Raw genomic sequence first — 15429 nt, 5'->3', positions numbered from 1 at the left:
CACCATTTTCTAGATTTAAAAGATTTTTGTAAACTCCCTCACAAGAGACTAAGGAAGATGCAATCCACATAGTGATAGACAAGAAAACTGTTTATTTTAAACAGGTCTGTGAGGAAGAAACCATGTCTGACTGGATGGCCAGTTCCTAGAGCACATAGTTAACAGTGACAGGTTACAGGTGTCAGCACGACAGGCAGTATCATTGCATTCTCCGATGACCTGAGAGAGGGGACAGGTTTCAGGTGGTCAAACCTGCTGAGGGCACAAAGTGTTTAAGCCTGAAAGGACCAAGGGAGAAGAAGAAAATGGCTCCCTGAAACCCAGTAGGTCATAATCCAGGGAACCCGTAGGCGATTGCAAAATAACCATATGTGTTATTGCTCTTGGAAGGCATCTTCTAAGCTGTGTGCCAGGCTGGGGAGTCTCCCATCAGTTCAACCTCCCGGAAGAAGCTGTCGGCTTCAACCTCACCAAGGCTGACATATGGTGGCACCTGGGAATGTGTGTCTGCGGTTAGAGACAGGAAGAGGACTAGGGTTGTACTGGAAAAGAATGATATAGAAAAAATGTCAAATGTTGGGAGCAAGACCACCCCCATCCGTGATGAGGTCCATGTCTGGCTCTGCCTCTGAGTGGTTTTTGGCCCTGAGTAAAACTGGGGGAATTTGAAAAACAACTTGTACCAGCAAAGTCCCGGGAGCGGTAGAGGTGGAGACACATCGCAAGTCTCAGCTTGATGTGAAAATACAACCTTGTGTCTGATTCTGCCAACTTAGCTGTTATGGACCGAAGGCTTCTTTCTCCCCCACCCAAATTCATTTATTGAAGCCATCACCTCCAGTGAGACTGTATCAGGAGATGGTTCCTGGAAGGAAATAATTAACGAGTTCATAACTGTGGGGCTCTAATCCCACAGAATTAGGGTTCCTATTAGAAGAGACACCAGAGAACTCTCCCGCTCTCTGCACATTCACTGAGGAGAGGCCATGAGAGGACACGGTGACAAGGTGGCCAGGCAGCCAGGAAGAGAGTCCTCACCAGAAGCCAAATTTTCTGGCACCTTGATCTTGGACTTCTGGCCTCCAGACCTTAAGAATGTCTTTTGTTTAACCCCCCACCCCCACCCCCCAGCCTATGCTATTTTGTCATGGCAGCCAGAGCAAGATAATTGACCAGACTGGAAAAAGACGCTGGAAAGCTCCTAGGTTGAGGTATGTTAAGAGAGGCCACTGAGTCCATTCAAATATGCAGACTTTTATTCGTTCAGGAGTAACAGTGATGAAACATAGGGAAAAACATTCAGTTTTCTGCCCTCCGAAATTTCACGATGCAAGGGGAGAGAGGGACTCTGTGCATGAAACATAATACAACATGGCTAAAATCACACCGCTGTGGGAAGCTCAGGTCAGGAGCGATGGGGTTGCCCAACACCTATGGTTAATTTCCCCAACAGTTTGTTCTTTGACGTGAGTTCAGGCCTTTGGAATACTTCACATTTTAATAGCTTGAGAGTATTAAGTTCGTGTGTTCTGAAACATTTTTTCCAAACTTTGTGAAACATATTAATTTTCTCAAACTAGTTTACCATCCTTTGTTTAAATTATTTGAGAAGAAAAAAACAAAAAATTATTTGCATGTCCTTGATAACACTAAATATAATAATTATAGCTAGATGTTAAGTAGATGGATGGATGGATGGATGGATGGATAGATGATAGATAATGGATGGATGGATAGATGATAAATAGATGATAGATTTTTAACTCTTTCAAAGTGCATACGCGTATCTTTTAAGGAATGGAATCTTCAGAGTATGGTTCATGGAAGGAGGTGTGATTGTCCCTTTAGGAGTGAAGATTATCTGGTGACATTCCTAAGGTCACACAGCAAAGCCAAGGTTGCCCATGGCTAGATCAAAACTTTCCTACAACTGTCTGAGCACTTGAACCCTAAACAGGCCTGGTGTTTAAAAACATGTGAAGTGCTTTCAAAGGTCAGCCTGAGAGGAAGAAAACAGGAAGAGGTAGCGGGAGACAGTCAAAAGAGTACAGAGAGAAAGAGACAGTGCCTGATAGACAGACTGATGGAGAATCAGACAGTCTGGGCTCCAGGAATTAGAAACTTCCTCCAGAACAAGAGAGAAAGGCAGTGTGGGAATGCACGGCAACAAAGAGGAAGGGGCAGGTCCCCTCAGCACTGGCTCCTCTCTTCCCCAGGATCCTCGTGGCTGCCATAGCTTTCTCTGTGTGATCCTGAAATTCACGGCCCCTCTACACCAGGAGCCCCCACGGGGCTACCACCTACCTTTTTCTTGTTTCTACCTGGTGGCCCGCTGCACACCAGCACTAGAAGGTGCCCAGGCGATGTCTTCTGGGTAGACGGGTTGAGGAGAGAAGACTAGTGGGTGTTCACACACACCCGCAGATATGCGTGACAGCTGGAAAGTCTCTGTTCTGAATCTAGAACGTGCTCCTGTTTGCTGCAGGGACAAAGGGAACACACACTCGCTCACGTAAGCATGACAGCGAGAAGGGCTCCTCTATGAATTTGGAGAAACATATTTCATGGACTTGTAGTCACTTAAGCTTAACTCACCGTAAAATACAACATTTTTTTTAAATTTTTTTAACGTTTTATTTATTTTTGAGACAGAGAGAGACAGAGCATGAACGGGGGAGGGTCAGAGAGAGGGAGACACAGAATCGGAAGCAGGCTCCAGGCTCTGAGCCGTCAGCCCAGGGCCCGACGCGGGGCTCGAACTCAGGGACCGCGAGATCGTGACCTGAGCCGAAGTCGGATGCTTAACCGACTGAGCCACCCAGGCGCCCCTAAAATACAACATTTTTAAGCACATACCTAAGCCCAGATCCCACGTTTAGATCATCTGAAGCTTATATAACTTAAAGGGGACTTTTGAAAGGAAAGGAGGACAAAATTCCCAGTGCAAAATCAAACGTGAAAAAAAGTATTTATTTAGATTTTAGAAAGCGCGACAAATTTCAAATTAAAAAAAAAAAAGATAGAAACTGCTTATCTGATCAAGTCAAGAAAAACAACAACAGAGCGCTTGTGTTAATCACCTGGCAACCCATTCTAGAATAATTTCCCATATGTCTTGCTTGCATGCCTTTGGACCCAGCACATAATAACGCTTGGAATATCTTTCTCCATCGTGAGAATAGAAAATAATTGTTAAGCCAAGTTGATTTATCTTTATCAGTAACGTGTGTTATGTGGAATCACAGGTGAAATTTTAGGATTTGAGTTCTAAAATTTTCTAACATTTCTAAAATTTCTCAAGGGTTCCAAATTTGGAACACTTCTGTCCACTTTCATTTCTGTGCGAGCTGAGACAGCAGATGATTACTTACACAGACCGGATCTTTCTCCTCCACTACTGGCAGACTTCAGGGGCTGTGCCCAGGACAGCCCTCTCACCCCTCACCTTTGCATCAGGCACGTGGAGGACACGAGAGAGGGAGGTGACACGGAGGTGACTGCCAGCCTCGTGCACACGTGTCTCCAAGCCCAAGCTGAATGTATCCCCATCTCAGTCGTCCGATAGAACCCCCTTCCAGAAATGCCGCCAGCCGCTTCGGCACCTCCTGATACAAGCAGACATGTGATGGAGAGAGAGGGAACCAGAACGGAATGGGGGAGGGATCTCCACGGCAGTGGAATAGTTGACCACATTTTCGAAGACCACACGGCCGTGTGCAGGTGAGGCTCCGGGAGCCCCCGCTTGTACGCCCCTAGGTGTGAGGTCCGGGCTGGATATTGAGAAGTCAGAGTTGGTGAGGACAACGAAATGTACATGCAGTTCTCTTCCAGGAGACCTGGACCCCTGATGGCAGGGAGGTGATGTTGGGCTGGGCTCCCCCAGAAGCTCTGCCCTTTAGTGGCTGGTGACTTCGGAGCTGTTGACTTCTTCGTGCCTCAAGTTCTCACCTGTAAATGGAGATAATAAGAGCACCTACAACATAAGGTTCCCTTGACGATTCATTGAGCAAATACAAGGAAAGCATGTAGCATAAGGCCTGGACACATACAAATTGCTCAACAAATATGTCATTGCTATCATTGCTTTTATTATGAGTGAGAGAATCGTGTGGATAATACATGAAGAATTTCACAAAACACTCTGGCACCTGGGGCTGTTGTACGGTTAATTTTTTTAAGTTTATTTATTTATTTTGAAGGAGAGGGAGAGAACGAGAACATGAGCGGGGGAGGACAGAGACAGGGAGAGAGAGAGAATCCCAAGCAGGCTCCATGCTGTCAGTGGAGAGCCGGACGCCGGGCTCGAACTCACGAACCACAGGCTGACACTTAACCAACTGAGCCACCCAGGCACCCCGGTTACAGTGAAATTGTACAGCACAGTTAAAAAAAATTTTTTTTAATCCCATGGCGGTGGAAGAGGGGAAATGTGCTTTTGTACGCATCCATGATGGGGAAATAGTGAACCAGTTTGGTCAGATGCATATCTGGGGGACTGTTTAAGAGTTCCACAACACGTAAATAAGTTATGATTATCTAGTAGAGAGGTGCCCGTGGGAAGGGAAACGTTTAGACTCTCGATTGTTCTGTGGAAGAGAGAATAACCTGTTCGAAGAAAGCTGTCCCCTGTCTTCGCATTGTGACAGAAAGACCTGTTCAAACACGTACCATTCTTACAGCTCTTAGGAAGGAAGGCTTTCTTTATACCTAAGGTAACATTCTCCTTTAGCATGAATTATTTAAACAAAGAGTGTGTGATACTTTAACTTGTTCAAGAATTACAGAACAGATGGAGTTTCTGTGGTCAGAAGCTAAGGTTGCTAATTAGCTTGGGCTGTCAGCCCTTGAGATAACCAGAGAAAGAAGGTTTTTTTTGAAGACAGGTGGTTTGAGTGTTCATTTCTATTCTCCTTTTCTATCGTCAAAAGAAATGGCGACGGAAAGTCCCTCGGGGTGAAAAAAAAAAAAGCCTAAAATCCAGCCTCCGAACTTCCCTTCAGAACATGGGGACTAAGGTCCTCATCACTTCACCTAACTGCTCCGAAAAAGGAGAGGAAAATCCGCCAATGAAACCATATTTTATAGTCAGGATGTACGAATTCTCACTTGACCTTTTTACTTTGCGTTTTCACCGTTTCGTATGTTCCAAAGTTTTCCAGTAACCACGATTGGGAAAATTTGCAAAGTATTCCCAGATTCAGACCGCACGGGTCGTGGCATTTACCAGAAGGGTGTTACTGGGATGAAGGGGGCCGCGAGTAAGAGACAAGATGTGAAAACACAAAGTCAGCTGCAGAGGAAAGGAGCACGTCTACCCACAGCCAGACCAAAGCATCGGCGGGATTCTCCTTGCACACGCTAGCATACGCATAAAGTAGCCTTCGCCAAATGCTGGTGTTCAAGGGCGGCGGAAAAAGAGAATTTCTTAGAAAATAAAAATAAACGTAAACATGAGTTTTTAGTTGTTGTGATACAGTCCAAAGGAGAGGCACCAACAGAAGAATCAAAAGTCTGGATACCTGTGGCCAGCCAAGATGGAAGCATGTGGACCCTCACTGCGCTGAGGCCATTCTGCCCCCGGGGACAGAACCGGATCCAGAACCAGCCTGAAGACGGATAGCGGCATTGGCTTCGAGCTGCATGGCCGATGCCACTCAGCCTTTGGCAAGTTTCTGGAACCTGGGAGATGAGGTTTCTTTAGGAGAATGAGAGCATCCACCGTACCAGTTGTGGGGTAAAGTGTGGGAATGTGGGTAAGACCCCGAATCCTGGGTCTAGAAAGGGGTTCAGTGACTTCTCCGAAAGGGACAATGGAACCTGGATAATACTTCTGCAATAATTTAGTTTCCATTTTTCTCTTCCAGTTATTCTGTTGTGGTTCCCCTCCCCCCCTTGTCACCTGTGCCCTTTGAACTAAGGGCTCACAGCCACGTGCAAGCAGGGAGAGGCCAGAGGAGGCCAAGTCCTTCCCGTGTCCAGTCTGTCCAGGGCCACAGAGGCCCCCCCTGCTGGCTCCTGCTGTGGAAAGTGGTGGAGGCCCCAGGGACCTGGGCCCACTGTGGTGAGAAACCAGGTGGCCCCGAGATGGCACAAGACAAGCCAGGACAGAGTCCAAGGGGCTGTGCAGGTGGGAGGGATCCAGGTAGGGGTGGCCAGGTAGAGAACGGGTTGGATGGAATGTTGACCTTGAATCTCCACGAGATCAGAGGCCTCGGTGGCAGATAAACACGTGGCTCTTGTGTGTAACTGTTCCCTGTGCCGCTTTATACGTTTTTTTGAGTAGTTTAAGGGAAAGGTGGAGGTGCATTGGAGTCTTGGCCGTGTGTCAGGGAGGCTGGATGGGGATGCTGGCAGGAGAGGGTGGGAAGCAGGGAGACGGGACACAGGGTACATGTGGCCTTTCCCCAGTCCTGGAACCGAGACCCCTGCTGGGGTGCTGCTTCAAGGAGCCCATCTCCGTGAGAGCTGTGTGAGCCTCAGCGGAAATTCAGCGCAGGCTCGCTGTCGCAGTGCGGAGTGACATGAGTGGCGCAGGAAGCTGTCTCCGCTTGTATGTGGGACCCAGAGCTCTCTGTCCGCCGAGCCCTGGGGCCCAGGGAACAAGCGTCAGCACCCCCGGTGACACCGCTGGATTTCCCAGAGGGGTGTGTGCGGCGGCCCAACTCCCGGCAGGTGGAGGGGCGGACGTTACTGGATTGAGGGTGGGAGGCGGACCCGGGTGAGGAGAACGGGCCCTTCCTGTGATGTGGCTGCGGGTTGGCTCCGCCCGTGAACACGGCCCCGGGGCTCCGGCTGTCCTGGGCGACACGTGGCAGCGGGGCGGGAGCGCCTGGGCAGGCCCCGTGCAGCCCTGTGGAGCACCCACGGAGCACCTGTGCAGGTCGGAGGAGCACCCCGGAGCACCCCGGGAGCACCCCCCCGTACCTGCGGAGCACCTACAGAGCACGTGTGCAGATCAGAGGAGCACTCTAAATACCTGCAGAGCACCTGCGCAGATCGGAGGAGCACCTGCGGAGCACCCACAGAGCACTCACGGAGCACCCCAAGTACCTGCGGAGCAGCTGTGCAGATCCGAGGAGCACTCCGGAGCACCCCGGGAGCACCCCAAGTACCTGCGGAGCACCCACGGAGCACTCACGGGGCTCCCCGCATACCTGCGGAGCACCTGTGCAGATCGGAGGAGCACCTACGGAGCACCCACGGAGCACCCACAGAGCACTCACGGAGCACCCCAAGTACCTGCGGAACACCTGTGCAGATCAGAGAAGCACCTGCAGAGCACCCACGGAGCACCCTGAGTACCTGCGAAGCACCTGTGCAAATCGGAGGAGCAACCCCGGAGCACCCCGCGTACCTGTAGAGCACCCCGGAGCACTCACGGAGCACCCCGAGTACTTGCGGAGCCTGTGCAGATCAGAGGAGCACCCCGGAGCACCTGAGTACCTGCGGAGCACCCACGGAGCACTCACGGAGCACCCCAAGTACCTGCGGAGCAGCTGTGCAGATCCGAGGAGCACCCCGGAGCACCCCGGGAGCACCCCGCGTACCTGTGGAGCACCCACGGGGCACTCACGGGGCTCCCCGCATACCTGCGGAGCACCTGTGCAGATCGGAGGAGCACCTACGGAGCACCCACAGAGCACTCACGGAGCACCCCAAGTACCTGCGGAGCAGCTGTGCAGATCCGAGGAGCACCTGCAGAGCACCCACGGAGCACCCTGAGTACCTGCGAAGCACCTGTGCAAATCGGAGGAGCACCCCCGGAGCACCCCGCCTATCTGCGGAGCACCCACGGAGCACCCGCGGAGCACCTCGAGTCCCTGCGGAGCACCCGAGGAGCCCCTTGCACATCGTAGGAGCGCCCATGGAGCACGTGTGCAGCACCCGTGGAGCACCCCGGGAGCACCCGGCAGCATCTTCCGAGCGGGCGGGGTGTGAATGGGGAACCCACGGGTGGCCCTCAGCTGCACGCGCACCCGCTCCCGCCCACCTGCTGCCGACCTCCCCGCGGAAGGGCCCGGGTCAGAGAACGTGCACCTGTCAGCCGCACGTGAGTGTGAACGCGCGTGAACCCCGGAGTCACGGGAGAACCGCACCTGCTCGCCAGGTGCAGTCGAGGAATCGGAGGGTCTGTCCGGAAGCGGACGACCCATCACTGCACGGGGAGGGGGGGGGGGTCCCGAGAGCCCCTTCCTGGAAGTGACAGGTGGGTGAGGCCGGCACGACACCCCTGTCCCCGGGTTTGGCGCCGTCTGTGCGGAGATGGGGCCCCCGCGCGTCACGGAGCACCTGAGGGCAGAGCTGCTCCTTCTCCGTGTTCCGCCCCGCGTTCGCGTCTTCACACACTGGGGGCCACTCGCTGCATCGGCCGCCGACCTCGTCCAGCTGCCCCCGCTCCGAGGAGCCACCTGCACCCACTTGAACCAACAGAATTTAGCGCAAACCGACGTTTTCGCAGCAGCCGGGTCTAAACCCGGATCTCCTGTGTGGTGGGAGCAGCCCCTAGGAAGACGCCTTTCTGAAAATCCGCGTCTTTCCCGAAAGGTACGTGGAACCGAGGCTGCGAGGCCGGAGTCAGCTGCGGGTTGGGCATTCGTTACTGGGCGGCATCCACCTGCCGCGTGTGCTCAGGGGGGCTGAGGGGGACCCCGGGTGAGGAGGCCTCTGTGCCGGCCTCGGGGACCGCGAGGACGGGAGTGGGGGTCAGGGCGCAGGGGGATCCCCGAGATGGGAATGGGCCGCTGACCTGAAAAGTCGGCGATGGTGCAGATGAAGGGCGGGTGCGGGGAGGGGGGCTACAAACCAGTGGTTGGACTTTTCTGGCAAAGCAGGAGCAGGTGGGTGGGAGGAAGCCAGGGCGCCTGGGGCCCCAGGCGGTGCAGTGAGGCTGGGGGCCGGGTGTGGGGGGGGGGGGGGTCTGAGGGAGCAGCGAGTGTGTGGGGAGGGGGCGAGGAGCCAGGAGGAGTCAGATCAGGAGGAGCCCCTAAGGGGGCAGTTGGGGGGGGAGCAGCTTTGTCAAATCACAAAAACGACTCTTACACCCTGTGGACCAGCGGCTTTATCCCTTGTCAGCTGTGCAGCTCGTTTCTTTTTAAGCTAAAACAACCACGGGTGCAGGGCAGTGAAGGGGCGGGTATGGCTGAGGCGCGGGGACACCTGCTGTTGCTGCGCTGTTACCAGGGCCAAGGTGACCCTCCCGGTCAGCTCTGGAAGGACCCCGCAGACTGGGAGGCCCTGCTGGGAAGGGTGGTGCATCGCAGACCCTGAGGCGCCGCCGGAGTTAAGAGGATTTGCAATTTCAGACCGAGGGAGAGAGAGAGAGAGAGAGAGAGAGAGAGAGAGAGAGAAGGAGAGAGGGGAGGTGGGGAGGGAATGAAGGGCCCTGGGCAGGGCTGGGGCATTTCCTAAGGAGGGGCCCTCCGTCCCTGGCAGTCAGCAGCTGTCCCCCTGATAACCTGGGGAGCCGGATGTGGGGTGAGCTCAGTGCCTAGAAAATTAGCCAAGTGTCTTGTGTATCTTCCAACCCATGACTTTAGCCTCCCAATGCAGCAGGCTATTTTCTGGAAGCTCTTCAGAAAACAAGTTTCAACAGTGCAGTAAAATATAAAATGGGGCCTAGGTAACACTAATTCCTATTGTTGGACTGTATAAAAAGTTTCTGGGGCTTGTAAAGGTTACTCTTGGTGAGACAATGAGACAATGCCCTTTGAATCTGTTTCTAGTACCCTGAGGGGTGACAGCTCACCGCCTTTGGGGGGGGGGGGAATCCAGATATGTCTCACTCCTACATCCATACTTCAGTAACTGGGCATTGTTACTTGCAAAATTTTGACAGCCTTAAGCAGGTTAACACAGGAAACTCACAAACAGCCTTAAGCAGGTTAACACAGGAAACTCACAAATGATTCATTAGAGGGAATATTGCCAATATTCAGTCTTCTTTGAAACGGTAATTATCATGTTTGTTACATTACATTGGAAAAAGCTGTTCTGTGTTGCTCTTACAATACCTGAATAGCGTGACCTGTATGTCCCAAATCCCCCATTTTCATGCTGCCCACTCTGGACATACTCAAAGAGTATTTCTGAGGAAATTCAATGAATTTACAGAAGAGGTTGTCATACTTAAGACTTTACCATCCAGAAAGTGCTACCCAAATCCCTAATGTCCCTTAAATTAAGTGTTTTGTTAAAATGGAAGATTGTGCATGTTCTAATTGAGGGGGTAGATACCCTTGGGGAGAGGTGGAGGGGCACACTCGCAACAAGACGGGGTTTCTACAAGGACTGTATTTTTGTGTTGGAAGCAACTGGAAATGAACCTCTTGTACAGAGTCAAGAGCTGGGAAGGCAGCCTTATCCACGACGTAAAGAGGAACAGCCTGTGCTCACACATAGGAACCTCATGCCTGTGTGGGGTTGTTCATGAGAAAGACGAACCCATTCCCTGTGAGGTCTAATACAGAACTAAATGCCTAGAGCCAGCCTGTAATGATAAGATCTTCTCTGTACGCACCCTCACAACATTTTAAAAGCAAATTCTAAAATGATTAAGCCAACCTAAAATAATACAATTGATCAGGACCAGTCCCACTACTCTATACAGGACCAAAATAAAATTCAAAATTAGACAACAGGGATTCACAAATTTCAACACCCATTAGCAAAATGCCAAGCATGCAAAAAAGCAAGACAGCATGACTTAGAGCAAGGAGAATGATAAATTAATTAACAATCACCCTGCAAATTACAGAGATAGGTAATAAAATTAGCAGATAAGAAAAGTAAAGCAGCAGCTACAAATAACCCTTAATGCTCAAGAATATAAAGGGAAGCACATACTTGATGAGGAAAGTAATGCAAGCTATAATTATAAGCATATGAAAAAGCAATGAAACTTCTAGATATGAAAAATACAATACCTGGAATAAAAAATGTGTCAGAAGAAAAGATTAGTGAATAGAAGGCATGAGGAAAAGAGAGAAACAAGACTAGAAAAATAAACAAAGCATCAGAGTGGCTTGTGCATCATATCAAATAGTCTCACTTATACATAATCATTGTCTGAAAAGAATAGAAGAAAAGAAGGGGAAGAAATAATGACCAAAAATGTACCACCTTTGAGGGAAATTACAAACCCACATAGTCGGGAAGATCGACAAACCTCTTGAAGTAGAAAGTTGAAGAAAATGACAAGGAGCATCGTAACCAAATTTCTGAAAACCACGAATAAAGGCAACACCTTAAAAGCACCTAGAGAAAAATAAGACATTGGATAGAGGAAGCAAACTAAGAGAACAGCAGACTTCTGGACAGAAACTATACAAACAAGGGGAATGGAGTGGCCCATCTGAACTACTGGTAAGAAATTTCGTCAACTGAAAATTCTAGCATGGGGAAAATATGTTTTAAAAACAGGCAAAAAACCACTTTTTCATGCAAGTGAAAGATGAGGAAATCCCTTGCCAATAAACCTTCACTACAGGAAATGTTAAAGAAAGGTCCTCAAAAAGAAGAAAAGAGGATACCAGCTGGGGGAAATGGTTCTAAACAAAGCAATGTTGAGGGCTGGAAATGATTAATGTATGGGTAATAGGAAAGATATTTTTCGTATTGGTTATTTCTCTAAAAGATAAATGACCGCTTAAAGTAAAAATAGGAACAATGTGTTACATGTTGATTACATGTGTAAAAATAGTATACAGTGCCTGGGGCAGCAGAGTGGAAGGGAGGAGGGGACATGGAAATATATTATTTAGGTCCAGAATTAGACTCTTAGTTAAGGTCTTCTATGAAACAAACTTGTATAGTCCTTTCCAAAAAATGACTGAGGGACAATTGGATATATCCGTATAGAAAAATAAGCCACAATACTTAATTATACTTTATACATAAACCGACTCAAAACATATCAGATCTAAAGGCAAACGCTAAAAGTACAGACCTTCTAGGCTAAAATTTTTTGTGGCATTGAATTAGGCAAAAGATTTCTGGGATTAAAAAGCAGAGCCTGTGAAAGAAAACTGTAATAAATGACACTTTGTCAAAATTTAAAACTTACTATTTCAAAGACGGTCAATGAAATGAAAGAGGCAAGCCATATTGCGGAAGAAAAGATGTGCTAAAAACATCTAAGGAGTCACTTGTATCTAGAATATTTAAAGCCAAGATACAACAACAAATAGGCCACAGAATTTGCACAGGCACTTCACAAGAGACATTTTTTTCACAAAAATAGTGGAAAAATAGTCGACATCTTAGTGACCAGGACATGCAAATTAAGACCACACGGAGATCCTCCTGCACAGCCACTGCCATGTCTAAAATTTAAAACGCTGGCAATATGTACTGGTTGGAATGCGGAGCAAGGAAAACTGTTTCATAACTGGTGAAAATGCAAAATGGAATAGCCATATTGGAAAATAGTTTGGCAGTTATTTTTTATGCAACTAAACATATGTTTATTATGAAGCCCAAAAATCCATCCTAGATATTTACTCAAGAAGAAATGAGAACACCTGTCGATACAAAGATTTGTGGGCATTTGTTCATAGTAGCAAATCAGTGAAAACAGCCCAAATGTCCAGCATCTAACTAGCAAATGCTAAACAAATTGTGGTATATCTATAAAATGAAATATGGCTCAGGAATAGAAACTACGGATACGAACGACTACATTAAATGAATTTCAAGAGCATTATACTAAGTGAAACAAACACGACACACACAGGGACTTTACACAATCTATTTTTCCCTTTACATGAAATTCTAGAAAAGGCAAAATAATAGTGACAGAAAGCAGATTTGGGGTTGCCGGGGGCCTGGCGTTGGGGTAGGGAGCACATCATCTCCAAGGAAAATTTCATGGGTAATAGAAATGACTTTTATGGTTACATTAATGTATCTATTTGTCAAAGATTATCAAAGTTTACCCTGGAAGTTAATTTTGTATTATTTATATATCTCAGTATTGCTGCTGGGGAAAAAAATATTAGTCCAGAACTGATAAAATGTTGTGGGCCAGGCAGAGATAAATGTAAAACTTTCTCACTACAAGGTTTCCACAACTAGAGACGAAGTGTTATCTCCCTGAAACAGCTCCCCCCCAACCCATAAGGTAAAGAAAGAACATAAGCACACAGAGAACATCCCTCCATGAGGAATACGGCCTTCGGTTGGTGAACATTTGGGTTATTTCTAGTTTGCAGCTATTTTAAATCTCAAGGAAGGATTTAAAAAGAAGTATGCTTAATATACTCGAAAAGTTAATAGGTAGGGTAGAATCTTTAAGTCAAGAATGGGGCATGATGGACAAAGAAGAGGGAAATTCAGAGAAATCATCAAATTAAAAAAAATCTGTAATTTTCGGGAAAAAAATCTCAAAGGGTAAATGATAAATTGGATATTACTGGCAGGAAGTCTGTAATTAGAGGATAGAACTGAGGACATACAGCAAACAGAACCAGAGTTAATGAGAGTTAAGAGTCATCACATAAAGATAGAGAGGATTTAATGTTCACCTAAGGCTGAAGATGGGAATAGAGAAAGACAGTAAGGGATCTCTTTTAGCGAGATCTAAAAACACTGTCGGGTACCAGCTTATACTATCTTGCCTAGATTGCTTACGGTTAATAAAAATGAAACCATTAGACATATGGAAAAAATAGAGAAGAAAAGATTTAGGGGCAAAAAATCCCAAGACCTGTCTTGATGTCCCCATATATTCTAGAAATCAACCAAACAAATGACAGATTCTTCGAACAGTAATTTGTCAAACAGGGATTACTGTCTGTCCATCAAAGACTGCCATTCCCCAACCATAGTCATCCCCAGACAGTGGCTACCCAGGGAGGGGCCTTATTTCCCTATCCTAGTGCCTTTAAATGGCCAGGAACGTGAACAGTGGAAAATGGTAGGTGTTGGGCGCCTGGGTGGCTCAGTCGGGTGAGCGTCCCACTTCGGCTCAGGTCATGATCTCACAGTTCGTGGGTTTGAGCCCGATGTCGGGCTCCGTGCTGACAGCTCGGAGCCTAAAACCTGCTTCGGATTCTGTATCTCCCTCTCTGTCTGCCCCTCCCCTGCTCGTGCTTCGTTAAAAAATTCTAAAAAGAAAAGAAAATGTTATGTGTCTCTACTGCTATGAGTCTCTCCCAGCCTCGCTCATGTACCAGTTGAAGGTACGCTGTGAGTCCTTAGAAGGTCACATGTTGGCTGAGGCATTGGTGTTGCCACCAGGAGCCCTAAAAGACCCAGCATGACCAGTTTGAGGGTCATTCGTGTTGTTGACATATCAGCGGTTCCTTTCCCACCCCCACAGCCCAACACCTGCGTGTTTACCTGAAAGGGTATATGTGCACAACAACTAAACTTTCGTGGTGTTTGAACCATCGTGCAGAGTGAGGTCTATTTGTTAAACAAATCAGCTTATCCTAAATGTGACCAAAGCATCATTTAATGTTTCTATAGTTCTATAGAAACATGTTTTTAAAAAAAAAGAAGCATGGTTTCTCTATTAGGAATTTACCCCTTTGAACTTCTTAGAAGATAATTGTAGCCTTTTTCAAGGCTGTTGTTTGCTCAGTAAGTTCTGCCTGCCGTATCAACAGGGATAAATGAGGGGGAAAATGGCTCCTATTCAGAAACAGAACTTGATCTTGTGCATTGTATGTTTTTCCAAATGTTTGCCCAAAGTAATCAAAGTACCTTATTAGAAAAAGAAAAAAGTTGTTATTTTCTTGAAGGCACTGAGATTTTATGTTATGGTTTTGAAATGCCCAAGGTCACAGAACCTATTCCAGTACCTAGAATGTCAAGCACCTGTGAAAGATCACTGCTGGGCTCATGGGAATTATGAATTGATGAGAAATGGAATAGAGGAATTTTCAGCATCTACTAAGAAGATACTTTAAGGACTTTTAGGAGAAAAATATATTTTTTTTAATGTTTATTTATTTTTGAGAGAGAGAGAGCGTGCTTGCGTGGAGAGGGGAATATAGAGAGGAAGAAAGAGAGAATCCCAAGCAGGCTGCCCCAGCAGAGCTGAACCCGATGTGGGGCTCGAACCCACGAACCTGTGAGATCATGACCTGAACCGAAATGAAGACTTGGGAGCTCAACTGACTGAGCCACCCAGGAGCCCAAAGGAGAAAAATCTTCTAAAGATTGAAGCCGTGAGTTGAGATTTTAGGAACACTAATTACCAACTCTCACAGAAGCTGCTAGATCTCGCCACGTTTCTGCTTGCCACTGACTGCAAAGCCGCCATGGCATCTACCTGCTTGTCTCACTGCATTTCTCCAACGTGGACAAGATAGAAATGATGTTGAGTCACTGATGTAGGAGATGAGAAGGTGCGGGTGACTCCACGTGGAAATATACTAAAATAACAACAAATGTCGGTCATTTTATGGCATTCACGCAGTAGAATTA

Source organism: Panthera onca, chromosome A1, assembly GCF_046562875.1.
Source record: "Panthera onca isolate mPanOnc1 chromosome A1, mPanOnc1 haplotype 2, whole genome shotgun sequence".
Lineage (NCBI taxonomy): Eukaryota > Metazoa > Chordata > Mammalia > Carnivora > Felidae > Panthera > Panthera onca.
The sequence above is the reverse complement of the archived record's forward strand: the minus strand, read 5'-3'. Positions refer to the sequence as shown.